The sequence below is a fragment of the Pongo abelii genome, chromosome 14, assembly GCF_028885655.2.
Source record: "Pongo abelii isolate AG06213 chromosome 14, NHGRI_mPonAbe1-v2.0_pri, whole genome shotgun sequence".
Lineage (NCBI taxonomy): Eukaryota > Metazoa > Chordata > Mammalia > Primates > Hominidae > Pongo > Pongo abelii.
The window spans coordinates 96,055,492-96,068,054 of NC_071999.2; the positions used below are offsets into that span (position 1 = coordinate 96,055,492).

A 12,563-nucleotide genomic window follows, 5' to 3' on the forward strand; every position below is an offset into this window, starting at 1 on the left:
TTCTAAATATTACATAATCTAACAAATATTAAAATATCTTGGTAACACATTAGAGATGGGTAGAGCTAAAAGCAACTCATCTGGATGAAAAGAAAATACACTAGTTCAAAAAAGATATGCTGTAGGTTTTGTGGAAAGTATATATGTTGTAAACAGAAAATTAAAATCAAAGTTAGTAAAAAAATAAAAATTGGGTATTATTTTCCTTAAAATTTGAGTACTATTTTCTTGTGATAGTTTGCATAAGGCTTTCTTTTAGTGTTTGCAGACATAGAACACCTTCAAGTGGTTTAGATTAGTTTTCTAATTTACTACAATTTTTTCAATGTTGAAAAGGAAATCCCCAAATTTTAATTTAGCAATGTATTTTGTGGCAAACTCAACTTTTTGTTGTATTTATAGTAGAGGTAAATAAATTGAACTATGATTGAGTTAAAAACCTTAAATTATTATTCAGTTATAAATTGGTTTTAATTGGTTGACTGTTTTCATACTTACATTTAGTAGAAGACATTGTTGTATTTTGAATGCAAGCATTGTTGAAGATATAAAAGGCCACATTGCTTTTTACCATATTTTGCAATATTATCTTTGTATTATTCAAAATAATACATGAAAGGCAAAGCTAAATGATTTCAGGAATTAAAATATATGACCAAATGATTCTTGTACTTATAATTTGTACCCCATCTTTATAAAAATTGTGATAAATACTGAAATATATACAATTAAAGGAGACAGTCATTCTTCAGGAAAATGTAATAAAATATCTTTACATTTATGAAAAGTATAATATGAAAGGTGAAGCTTCATGTTCAGGCCTCAGGCTAACTTCCTTTGAGTTTGATAAGGGTCAAAGTGTACAAGAGGATGAAAAGAAAGGGCACTCCAACTGGGAAGGGAAAGCATGAACAGCAGCCGTCACACAAGGAACAGTCAGGATTAGCTAGTGTCTGTGATGTGAGCACTGATGAACATATGACCAGAAATGTTTAAAATGTCATAACTATTTGCTTGGTGAGATTTATATAACTGTGGCTCTATGATACTTTGTTATTTGCCTCATTTAAATGCAAAAAAGTCAAAATATCTCTTTTTGCTTGAGAAAGAAGAAAACCCACTCCATATAATATATAAATATTGGCCATGCGCGATGGCTTACACCTGTAATCCCAGCACTTTGGGAAGCTGAGGTGGGCGGATCACTTGAGGTCAGGAGTTCAAGACCAGCCTAGGCAACATGGCCAAATCCCGTCTCTACTAAAAATACAAAAATTAGCCAGGTGTAGTGTGCAAACCTGTAGTCCTAGCTACTTGGGAGGCTGAGGCACGAGAATTGTTTGAGCCCAGGAGGCAGAGGTTGCAGTGAGCCAAGCTTGTGCCACTGGACTCCAGCCTGAATGATAGAGCAAGACTTTGTCTCAAAAAAAGTTTTTTATATATTTATATATATGAAATATATATATAACATGTTATATATAAATACTATAATATATAATATATAGAAACACGTAACATCATATATAAATAATATATATGATGTTATATGTCATATATAACACGTTATATATAATATATAACGTGTTATATATGTCATATATAACACGATATATAATATATAACGTGTTATATATGTCATATATAACACGATATATAATATATAACGTGTTATATATGTCATATATAACACGATATATAATATATAACGTGTTATATATGTCATATATAACACGATATATAATATATAACGTTATATGTCATATATAACACGATATATAATATATAACGTTATATGTCATATATAACACGATATATAATATATAACGTGTTATATGTCATATATAACACGATATATAATATATAACGTGTTATATATGTTATATATATATAATATATGTTATATATATATATGTTATATATATAATATATATAATATATTATATATATAATATATTATATATATTATATATATATATAATATATATATTATATAATATATATAATATATATATTATATAATATATATAATATATATAATATTATATATATTATATATATATAATATATAATATAATATAATATATATATATATAATATATAACGTGTTATATATGACATATATAACACGATATATAATATATAACGTGTTATATATGTCATATATAACACGATATATAATATATAACGTGATGTATGTCATATATAACACGATATATAATATATAACGTGATGTATGTCATATATAACACGATATATAATATATAACGTGATGTATGTCATATATAACACGATATATAATATAACATGTTATGTATGTCATATATGACACGATATATAATATATAACGTTATGTATGTCATATATGACACGATATATAATATATAACGTTATGTATGTCATATATGACACGATATATAATATATAACGTTATGTATGTCATATTATATAATATATAACGTTATGTATGTCATATATGACATGTTATATAATATATAACGTTATATATGTCATATATGACATGTTATATATTATATATCGTGTTATATATGTTATATATATTTATATATAAAACATGGGGGTTTGTGTGTGTGTGTGTATATATATATATATATATATATATATATATATATATTCTTTGCTCTTCATCTGGGGTCAGTGAGCAAGAGTGGGCACTGGCAGGGATACTCAAAGCAGACAGCTGGAGCCAGACCTTGTGTCCAGGACTCACACTGGCACTTCTGAATCCTCAGAATCCGCTGGCTTTTGAGCTCTCATGATTTGGTGGTGGGGGTGGGATTCCTGGTTTGCGGGTCCAGAGGATCGTGCTCCTTCCCCGATACATGTCCCACACAGCCCCGTTCTGCTCTGAGATGCAGCATTTGATAACTTACCCCCTTACCACATACAACTTACCCCCTTACCACATACCACTTCCATCCACGTCTGAGTCAATTTTGTTATTAACCTCCTTGAGACTCCGTCCGCCTCGAGAACAGATATTTTTTTTTCCCAGTTCATTGAGTTTGGAGTTTTGGATACCATGCAGAAAGTTTACCTTTAAGACTGAGCACTATTTTGATACCCTTCCTCCCCAAAACGTTCATGCTCACGAGTTTGTGGGAAAAGTGAAAGCCAGTACACACAGGAAACTATGGCTGAACACAGGCTCACCTCACGACAGCTTCTGTGGCTGTTGACCAGCCATCCATCTTTGTGGTGGTATCACAAGACAGTTTAATGACAGCAGTGAGACTTGCTCTTCAGCATGCGTTCAAGGTTCTTGCAGAATCACATCCCACCCACTATGGCTTCTTGTGGAGGTGGTTTGATGAAATCTTTACTCTGCTACATCTCCTGCTCCAGCAGTATTATCTGTCTAAAACCACTGCCTCCTTTTCTGAAAACTTTTGTGGCTTAAAGAGAATAGTAATGAGAGGTGACAGCATGCTGGCAGTCCTCACAGCCCTCGCTCACTCTCGGCGCCTCCTCTGCCTGGGCTACGATTTTGGTGGCACTTGAGGAGCCCTTCAGCCCACCGCTGCACTGTGGGAGCCCCTTTCTGGGCTGGCCAAGGCCGGAGCCCACTCCCTCAGCTTGCAGGGTGGTGTGGAGGGAGAGGCGCGAGTGGGAACCGGGGTTGTGTGCGGCGCTTGCGGGCCAGCTGGAGTTCCGGGTGGGTGTGAGCCTGGCGGGCCCCGCACTTGGAGCAGCCGGCCCCGGGCAATGAGGGACTTAGCACCCGGGCCAGCGGCTGCAGAGGGTGTACTGGGTCCCCAAACAGTGCCAGACCACCGGCGCTGCGCTCAATTTCTCACTGGGCCTTAGCTGCCTTCCCGCGGGGCAGGCCTCCGGACTGCAGCCCACCGTGCCTGAGCCTTCCCCCACCTCCGTGGGTTCCTGTGCAGCCCGAGCCTCCCGCAGGAGCGCCGCCCCCTGCTCCACGGTGCCCAGTCCCATCGACCACCCAAGGGCTGAGGAGTGTGAGTGCCCAGCGCAGGACTGGCAGGCAGCTCCACCTGCAGCCCCAGTGGGGGATCCACTAGGTGAAGCCAGCTGGGCTCCTGAGTCTGGTGAGGATGTGGAGAGTCTTTATATCTAGCTCAGGGATTGTAAACACACCAATCGGCACTCTGTATTTAGCTCAAGGTCTGTGAGTGCACCAATCGACACTCTGTATCTAGCTGCTCTGGTGGGGCCTTGGAGAACCTTTATGTCTAGCTCAGGGATTGTAAACACACCAATCGGCACTCTGTATCTAGCTCAAGGTTTGTAAACACACCAATCAGCACCCTGTGTTTAGCTCAAGGTTTGTGAGTGCACCAATCGATACTCTGTAGCTAGCTGCTCTGGTGGGGCCTTGGAGAACCTGTGTGTTGAAACTCTGTATCTAACTAATCTGATGGGGACATGGAGAACCTTTGTATCTAGCTCAGGGATTGTAAACACACCAATCAGCGCCCTGTCAAAACAGGCCACTTGGCTCTACCAATCAGCAGGATGTGGGTGGGGCCAGATAAGACAATAAAAGCAGGCTGCCCCAGCCAGCATTGGCAACCCGCTCGGGTTCCCTTCCACACTGTGGAAGCTTTGTTCTTTCGCTCTTCGCAATCAATCTTGCTACTGCTCACTCTTTGAGTCCACGCTGCTTTTATGAGCTGTAACACTCACCTCGAAGATCTGCAGCCTTCACCCCTGAACCCAGCGAGACCACGAGCCCACCGGGAGGAATGAACAACTCCAGACGCACTGCCTTAAGAGCTGTAACACTCACCGCGAAGGTCTGCAGCTTCACTCCTGAGTCAGCGAGACTACGAACCCACCAGAAGGAAGAAACTCCGAACACATCCGAACATCAGAAGGAACAAACTGCAGACGCGCCACCTTAAGAGCTGTAACACTCACCGCGAGGGTCCGCGACTTCATTCTTGAAGTCAGTGAGACCAAGAACCCACCAATTCCGGACACAGTAATGGGGGACACTCACAAGTCTCACAGATTGGCTAGTGCTAGTCTCCTAAAGGAGCAGCTTTGGAAATCAATTATATTTCTGGTTCTTCTTTTCTATCTGAAAGTGAAGCTGGAGAAGCTGGTTTCTAGCTGAGAGAAGAGGATGAATATTCTATTCATCCCCCATCTTCCAACTGGAAATGATTTTACAGACCCTTCCTGGCAGCCTACCCATTTGTTAACAAGGCCTGGGAAGGATGGTTTCTTGTACAACTGCGATACATCCTAGGAAAATCTCAGCATCACTCACCACTGCTGAAGCTGGCTGGAGTTCAGCTAGGTCGACTGACAGTTCAGGGAATACAAGCTCTGGAGCACAGACCAGCTGAAGCCAGCATGATACAGCAATCAGCCAGCAGTGTTAGAAGATAAAGTCAGCTCTGAAGAAAGCCGTGAGGGGTATTGCCTTGTCCCTGTCTACTGGCCTTTCTGTCCGTGTATTCTCCTTGCAGTTCCTTGACTGGTGGTACTCATCTGAAAACCAAGAAACCATCAATTCATTGACTGCCCTGCCAACTCCACCACCACCTGTCCACCTAGACTATAACTCTGATTGTCCCCTCTTACCCAAAATGCAGACTGTGTGCCCCTAGTGTTGTAAAACCCAGGTGAATGATACTGTTCTTGCCACTTTTAGCTATGTGTTTTGTTACGGCTGGGTGTTTCATTACGTGAGGAGTCACCAAGCTTGTCCCATTAGAGGTTTTCCAACAGAAGCACAACATCTGATTAAATTCTACTCCCCTGAGAACTGAAAAACAAAATTACATAGAATACTTTATTAAGAAACAAAATAATTACTGGATTTCAGATTTCAAATGAAATATTTCTGGTCAAATGATTGTATTAGTACAAGATAATCACAGTTGTTTGCCTTTTAGTGACTGGAATACAGGAAATTGGCTAGACTTTTGTTTGAAAGCAGAAAGCAAGATAGATGATTGAAACAGTAAGCAGCCACCATCCACTGAGCAGCAACAGAAATGATAAAGTGAGGTCACCAAATATTAGTGTTTGGAGACAGGGTCCCATTGACCTGTGTCCTGGATTCAGCCCACTGAAGAGGCAGAGCTGGCTCACACTGTGATCTATCTGATAATTGAATTGCAAAACACAGTGAAAAAACACCAAACAAACCTGGAAGCTAGAGAAATGCTGACAGACCTAAAACCAAGAAGAAATAAGGCCTTTTATTCCCCCTCCTTGCCTTCATATATCTGAAGAATGCTTTGTGAGGACAGAACCTTGGCACACTAACCAGCAAAATAGTCTGAGAATAGGGTACTCGAACTCCGTTCCTACCATGAAAGAGCAGAGAATTCAGGGTGGAACTGTTGCTGAGAGGCAGTAGGTAAATAATCAATACAACATCATATTTAATGATTACAAAGTGGGTTATGGGCTAACATATTTGGCATTAAGTATGTTCAAATGGAATTTGTTTGCCCCTTAGAATTTCCAAGTAATGCAAAAATATTTTAGTCCAGGAATTTCTGCCACTTAGCTTGTAAAGCTTCTATAAGCCTCAATTTCTTTAAAATGAGAATCTGTCATAATCCTTTGTGTTTCTAAAATTCTGTAATTCTCACATCTTTATCAGTAAACTACTTTATATATATTTTTTAATGTAGGTAAATCCATTTTATGGGTAAAATAAAGACAAAATCAAAGCGTGGTGTCCAGGAAATAGACTTGATTGTGGTTTTACAGGCATGCATTCTATTCCTGGCTGCAGCAATATCAATAATTAGAAGTTAAGGCAACTAATTAACTTCTGTGACAATCAATCAGTTCATCTAAAAATAATTAACAGAAATAACTGCCTTGCAAGTATATTATAAAATTAGATATAAAAGATTGAAATCATTCTTGAAACATAGCAAGAGTGTAATAAAAAAACTGCAACAGTGATTTGGCAGTGATGTTAAGATTATGTTGATTTAACCCCAAGGCTATGCAAGTTGTAAGGCAACAAAACAATATTACAACCAAATTATTTAACCCTTATAGGCATAAAATTGATAAAATTATTAATGTGTAATATCCGTAACACATGAAAATATCTAGAACAGCATTTCTAATAATCTTGTCTCATAGAAATATTGTAAAATGATGACAAGGTGTACTGTTCATATGGGTTTTTATATGATGATTTGAAGTAACCCAGTTACTGCTGATTTATATCTCCAAACTAATATTTTACAACTTAGTTCAATATTATATTATTTATCATTTAATTACATATCCCTGACTTAAGTAAAACTTACTAACCCAAAATGGTTATGCAACTCAGTGTCCTGAAATTATGATCCCTTAGTTCATCAACCATATCTTGATAATATTTAATATTTTTATGCACATTTAAAATGAAATTATGAAAATTCAATTACTGACAAAGACATGTACAGCCATTTACAGACTATTTTGCACATATCTATAAACATCCATTTATTATATAATTATTCAAAACAGTTCCTATGTGTCTGATGCTGTGCTAGGGGTACCTACTTGAAAGATTAAACATTAGCTCCCATAAGAAGCACAGAATGTATTAGAGATAAATGCCAGTCATCCTATAATATAAAATATTCAATAATACAGGGATATTACAAAAGGATGAAAGGAGCACATTTGTCAATTTGACTCATGGGAGAGTTCACAATGTAGGGAAAGCATGCAAATTAGCAGGGATATTGTGATGAAGGTAGTTTATAGATGTGGCTCATACCTGCAGTCACTTGCCTTTACATAAAGGCACTTATTCTCTTTAATCTTCTTGGACCTCGTCTAATCAGAAGGCCTTAGATCAAAATCAGATTTCCCTGAGAAACAAATTCTATTATGTATCTCCTAGTTGATTCTAGTGCTTCTGTTTCTCTGGAGAACTCTGACTGATAAAAATCACTCCCAAACACTTAGATATATTTTCCAAAAATGGGGATATTATTTTAAATAACACAACTAAGCCATCAAACTCAGGAAATTGACATCGACACATTACTCTCATCTAACCTTCAGAACACTTTCAGGATTCAGGCTGGGCATGGTGGCTTACGCCTGGAATCCCAGCAGTTTGGGAGGCTGAGGCAGGAGGATTGCTTGAGTCCAAGAGTTTGGGACCAGCCTAGGCAACATAGCAAGACCCCATCTCTACAAAAAATAAAAATAAATTAGCTAGATGTGATGGTACACCTGTAGTCCCAGCTTCTTGGTAGGCTGAGACAGGAGGATCCCTTGAGCCCAGGAGGTCAAAGCTACGGTGAACCTTGATCAAGCCTGGGTTGACAGGGTGACCCTGTGACAAACAAACAAACAAAAAATATATCAATAATACCTGCTGTATCATAATTACCCAGTTTAGAATCAACTGTTGCATTTAGTTGTCATGTTTGTAGTGTTCTTCAATCTGAAAGTTCCCAAGACTTTAATTTCATGAACTTATCAATTTTGAAAACTACAGACAAATTTTATTATACAGTGCCCATTATGTTGGCTTTGTATGATGTCTCCTCATGGTTTAGTTGGGTTTGGAATACTTGGCAGGAACATTAGAGATGTGCCACTGTGCTCTCATTGCCTACCCTCAGGTGGCACCAAATATTTTTGCCCTATTGCTGATTATGTTAGTATCCGTTATTTGATTTATTAGTACCTACCAGACATCTCCACCATAAAACCATTCTCTTTTCTTTTGTAAGTAATTAGAATTTAATGTTAAGGCATTGCAAAACTGTGTAAACATCTTCCACATGAAAATTACAAGGCATTGATTTATTCTTATCAGTATAGACTCATAGTTTCTTATTTTCCCAAGTGTGTTATAATCCATCATTATTGTTATTTATTTTCCTGCTCAAATTATTCCAGATTTTGCCAGTGAAAACCTCCTTTAACTGGATTTTGTGTCTTTTTGACAAGTCCCAAATCATTCTTTGAATCATTCTTTGAACTTATTTCTTATGTTTTGGTACCAAATTATACTTTTTCATTCTAAAATTCAGGATTATATTGTACTTCTCCTGCTCCAAATCTGGAATTTAAAAATTTTCCAAGGAGTTGAGGTTCATTTTAGTGGAAGTTAGTACTGGACAACCAAAATCTAGAAGCTAGCCGTTTCATTGTTTGGGGAATGTTACTCTTCCCAGACTTTCTTGGTGGCAAGAAATGGAAAATATATCACAACAAATGTTCATTCATAGTTACTCACAGGAATTTACATCTATTTTTACTTCTTGAGTTCACGCCCATTACGAGGAGGCAGCCACATTAACTTGTTCGGACCTTAACGCTATGCAGTGGTTCACCCTTACCCTCTTTCCTGTACAAATCCTATACTGAGTCTTTAGAGCACAGTGACTCCTTGCTTAATGAGGTATTAGAGTATCCTGACTCTCCCTTAATGGGGATATGCTTAATCCGCTCAAGCTCTGACATCTGTGCTATATTTTCTCCTTCTTGCACACTTATTCTTCTTATCCTGATAAACTCAGTTGTAACACACATTCTAAGCTACTTGCCAACCTCCCAATAACCTTATCACTTCACTTGGACATATTTTTCTTTCATTCTTGAAATTTACAAATTCTACTGGGTTAATTCCTGAGTAGATTTATCTTCACTGTTTTTGCCTGATGCTTTATAAGCACTTTGAATCATAAAACTAGTTATTTGTCACCCCTTACAGTATCTTTCTCAATATTCTAGATGTCTTTTTCATAACTAATTATGAAATTCCAATCCAATCCCTTAAATTTCAATCTCTTGAATATTTTTGAAGATATATGTTGGTAATGTGTGAAAGTTTGACCTTGTAGTCTCTGTTCTATGGTCTGCTTTTACTGTGATTTTTCTCATTCTTTCTTCTCTTTTGAACTATCATAAGTGTTATCATGATGGACTCTTTTTTCTTTTTAATGCATTCACTAAGAATATGGTATATATTCCTCAATTATTGAGTATTAAAATGACAAATCTCAGAGTTATTTTAGGTCTATGTCTAATTTTTCTGTAAATAAAAGAAGAGTTTAATACAGATTTGCTTTTTAGATAGCATATCTAAGAGCTTATGAGAATGAAGACATCTATGTTCAAAAAAAAGGCAGTCATATTATGAAGTTTTAGTTCTGCATTTAATTATTACTTTGTTTTTGTTTTTGTTTTGAGACAGGGTCTTACTCTGTCACCCAAGCTGGAGTGCAATGGCACAGTCACAGCTCACTGCAACCTCTACCTTTGAGATTTAAGCAATTCTCCCATCTCAGCCTCTTGAGTAGGTGGTACCACAGGCTCACACCACCACACCCGGCTAGGTTTCATATTTTTAGTAGAGACAGGGTTTTGCTATGTTGCCTCAGTTGGTCTCAAACTCCTGAGCTCAAGCAATCTACCTGCCTAGGCCTCTCAAAATGTTGGGATTACAGGCATGGGCCACTGCACCTGACCCTGCTTTACATTGATTCTTGGGACTGACTAAACCTAATTCTGTCCCCCTTATTTAACTTTCCTGGGCAACTTTCCTGTATTTGCCCAGCACAGTTATTTGCAATGGGTGTAATACAGAAAAATGTCCCATGTAAGATCTCCTTGTGGACTTTGGCACACCATGCTCATTCAAGACATTCTGGCATTTTTAGGTTTATACAATAGCAATGTTTCATGGACTTTCTTCTTCTCCTTGTAATACCAACCAAGATGAAAATTACTGACACACATAATTAGGAAGTCTAGTCAGATGTGACTGAATTTAGGCAATCAAATTGAACAATCATAAAATTTGAATTAACTTTGATTTTGATTTGTTGGATCAGATTTCTCCATTCAGTTGAAAATGTGGTTACTACATAGTTTCAGATTCATATTCTACAGGTTGAGTAAGCCCAGTCTTTATGAGTAGTCCTCCAGAAAATTCCAGTGAAGACTCAGTTTGACATGGCATGGGTCATGCGTCTCTTAATACTGTATAACCAGAAAATGTGGGGGAATAGTAATCAGAAGTAACTAAACTAAATTAAATGCCTTCAGTATATGCAAAGACTGGCACCAGAAAAGGAGAGTGAAGCAATACTGAAAAATTATATGCTAACACAAAAGCTTGTACACAAATATTTACAGCAACATTATCAAAAGGTGGAAATAACCCAGATATCTATCAACTAATGAATGGATACACAAAATTCTATATCCATGAAGTAGAATATTATTGAACCATAACAGAGATGGAAGTACATAATATGGATGAACTTTAAAAATATTGTGCTAAATAAAACAACCAGAAACAAAAGGTCACAAATTATATGAATTCAATTATATTAATGTCCAGGATAGGCAAATCCTTAGCAGTAGAAAATACATTAGTACTTGCCAGTGAGTACTTAAGGGTGTGGAGTTTCTTTTAGGGTTGATAAAAATGTTCTGGCATTTGGTGATGGTTATGCAATCTTGTCAACATACTACATTCACTGAAATGTATGATTAAAAATACTTAATTTTATGGTATGTGAATTATATCTCAACTTTAAAATGGAAAAAAATGTATGTTGCAGTCTGTCCTGCCTTTAGATATGCAATGCTGTGTGGTTGGGCATAGTTCTTTCCCCGGGATTTCATGAATTTCTTGGGTTATATGAGGCAGCACTTCTTGCCAGAGGGGCTTCTCAGCACAAAGCATTCACATCACTTCTGCTCTCCAATAGCATATAAAACTTCATTTATAGCTCATTCGTTATTCTTTCTTGTCTCCTTTGAGAATGTCTCCCATTAGGCTATGAACCATTTCTACCAGCTTGTTTACTTGTGCCCACAAACAAAGGTGTCCCCATAATGAGTGTCACTCCTGCTAGGAATTCTCAGAAATGCTGTTCTGGGTGGTGGTGAGTTTGTGAGGGAATGAGGCAGATGGTAGCAAGATCAGGTTACATTTAGGGTTTTGCTTTTAAGCTGAATCCATCTAATTCAAGCTCATCTGCAGGTGGCTACAAAACACCCTTCTCAAGCTCGTGTCATGAATCTGGTGTTGGGTATTTGTTATGATTCATCTGTAACTTATAATGCTCATGTCTACTGCCTCCCCACCTCAAGATGTTGAGAGAAGTTGGCTGATTGCATGGTGTATTCCATTAGCCTCATTCAATATGGAGGAGCGTTATCAATTAAGGGACCAGGGCCAAATAAATTCAAGGTACAGTGAGACGGGACTTGCTGCCCCTGGAGGTTTTCTGAGTTATCAACCTGCAAAGATCAGGGAATACTTAGTGCTAATTCATGTTGCCATCCTAATTCCCTGAGAGAATCTTAAGTAGCAATTGGAGGTTTCTTCCCAACAGACCAGAGACCAAGGACTGGGAAAATAACATTACCGAAGGGGCATTGAAAGATAAATACTCTCAAGTGGTAGGTAGGTACTACAGAGAAAGAACTAAAGAAAACTTTGTGATAATTAGGGGAATAGTTCTCCCATTTGCTATTCAAAATATTCAAGTATAAATGAATGAATGAATTAGAATGTTGCATGTGATCTTTTCATGAAAATACATAAAGTGAGAATGCCTTATTTTTTC

General features: G+C 37.5%; 1 pseudogene; it reads left to right on the forward strand.

Annotated features, from left to right (window-relative positions):
* Positions 1–870: 870 nt before the first annotated feature.
* Positions 871–5,635, forward strand: LOC100434827 (peroxisome assembly protein 12-like; annotated as a pseudogene).
* Positions 5,636–12,563: the final 6,928 nt, after the last annotated feature.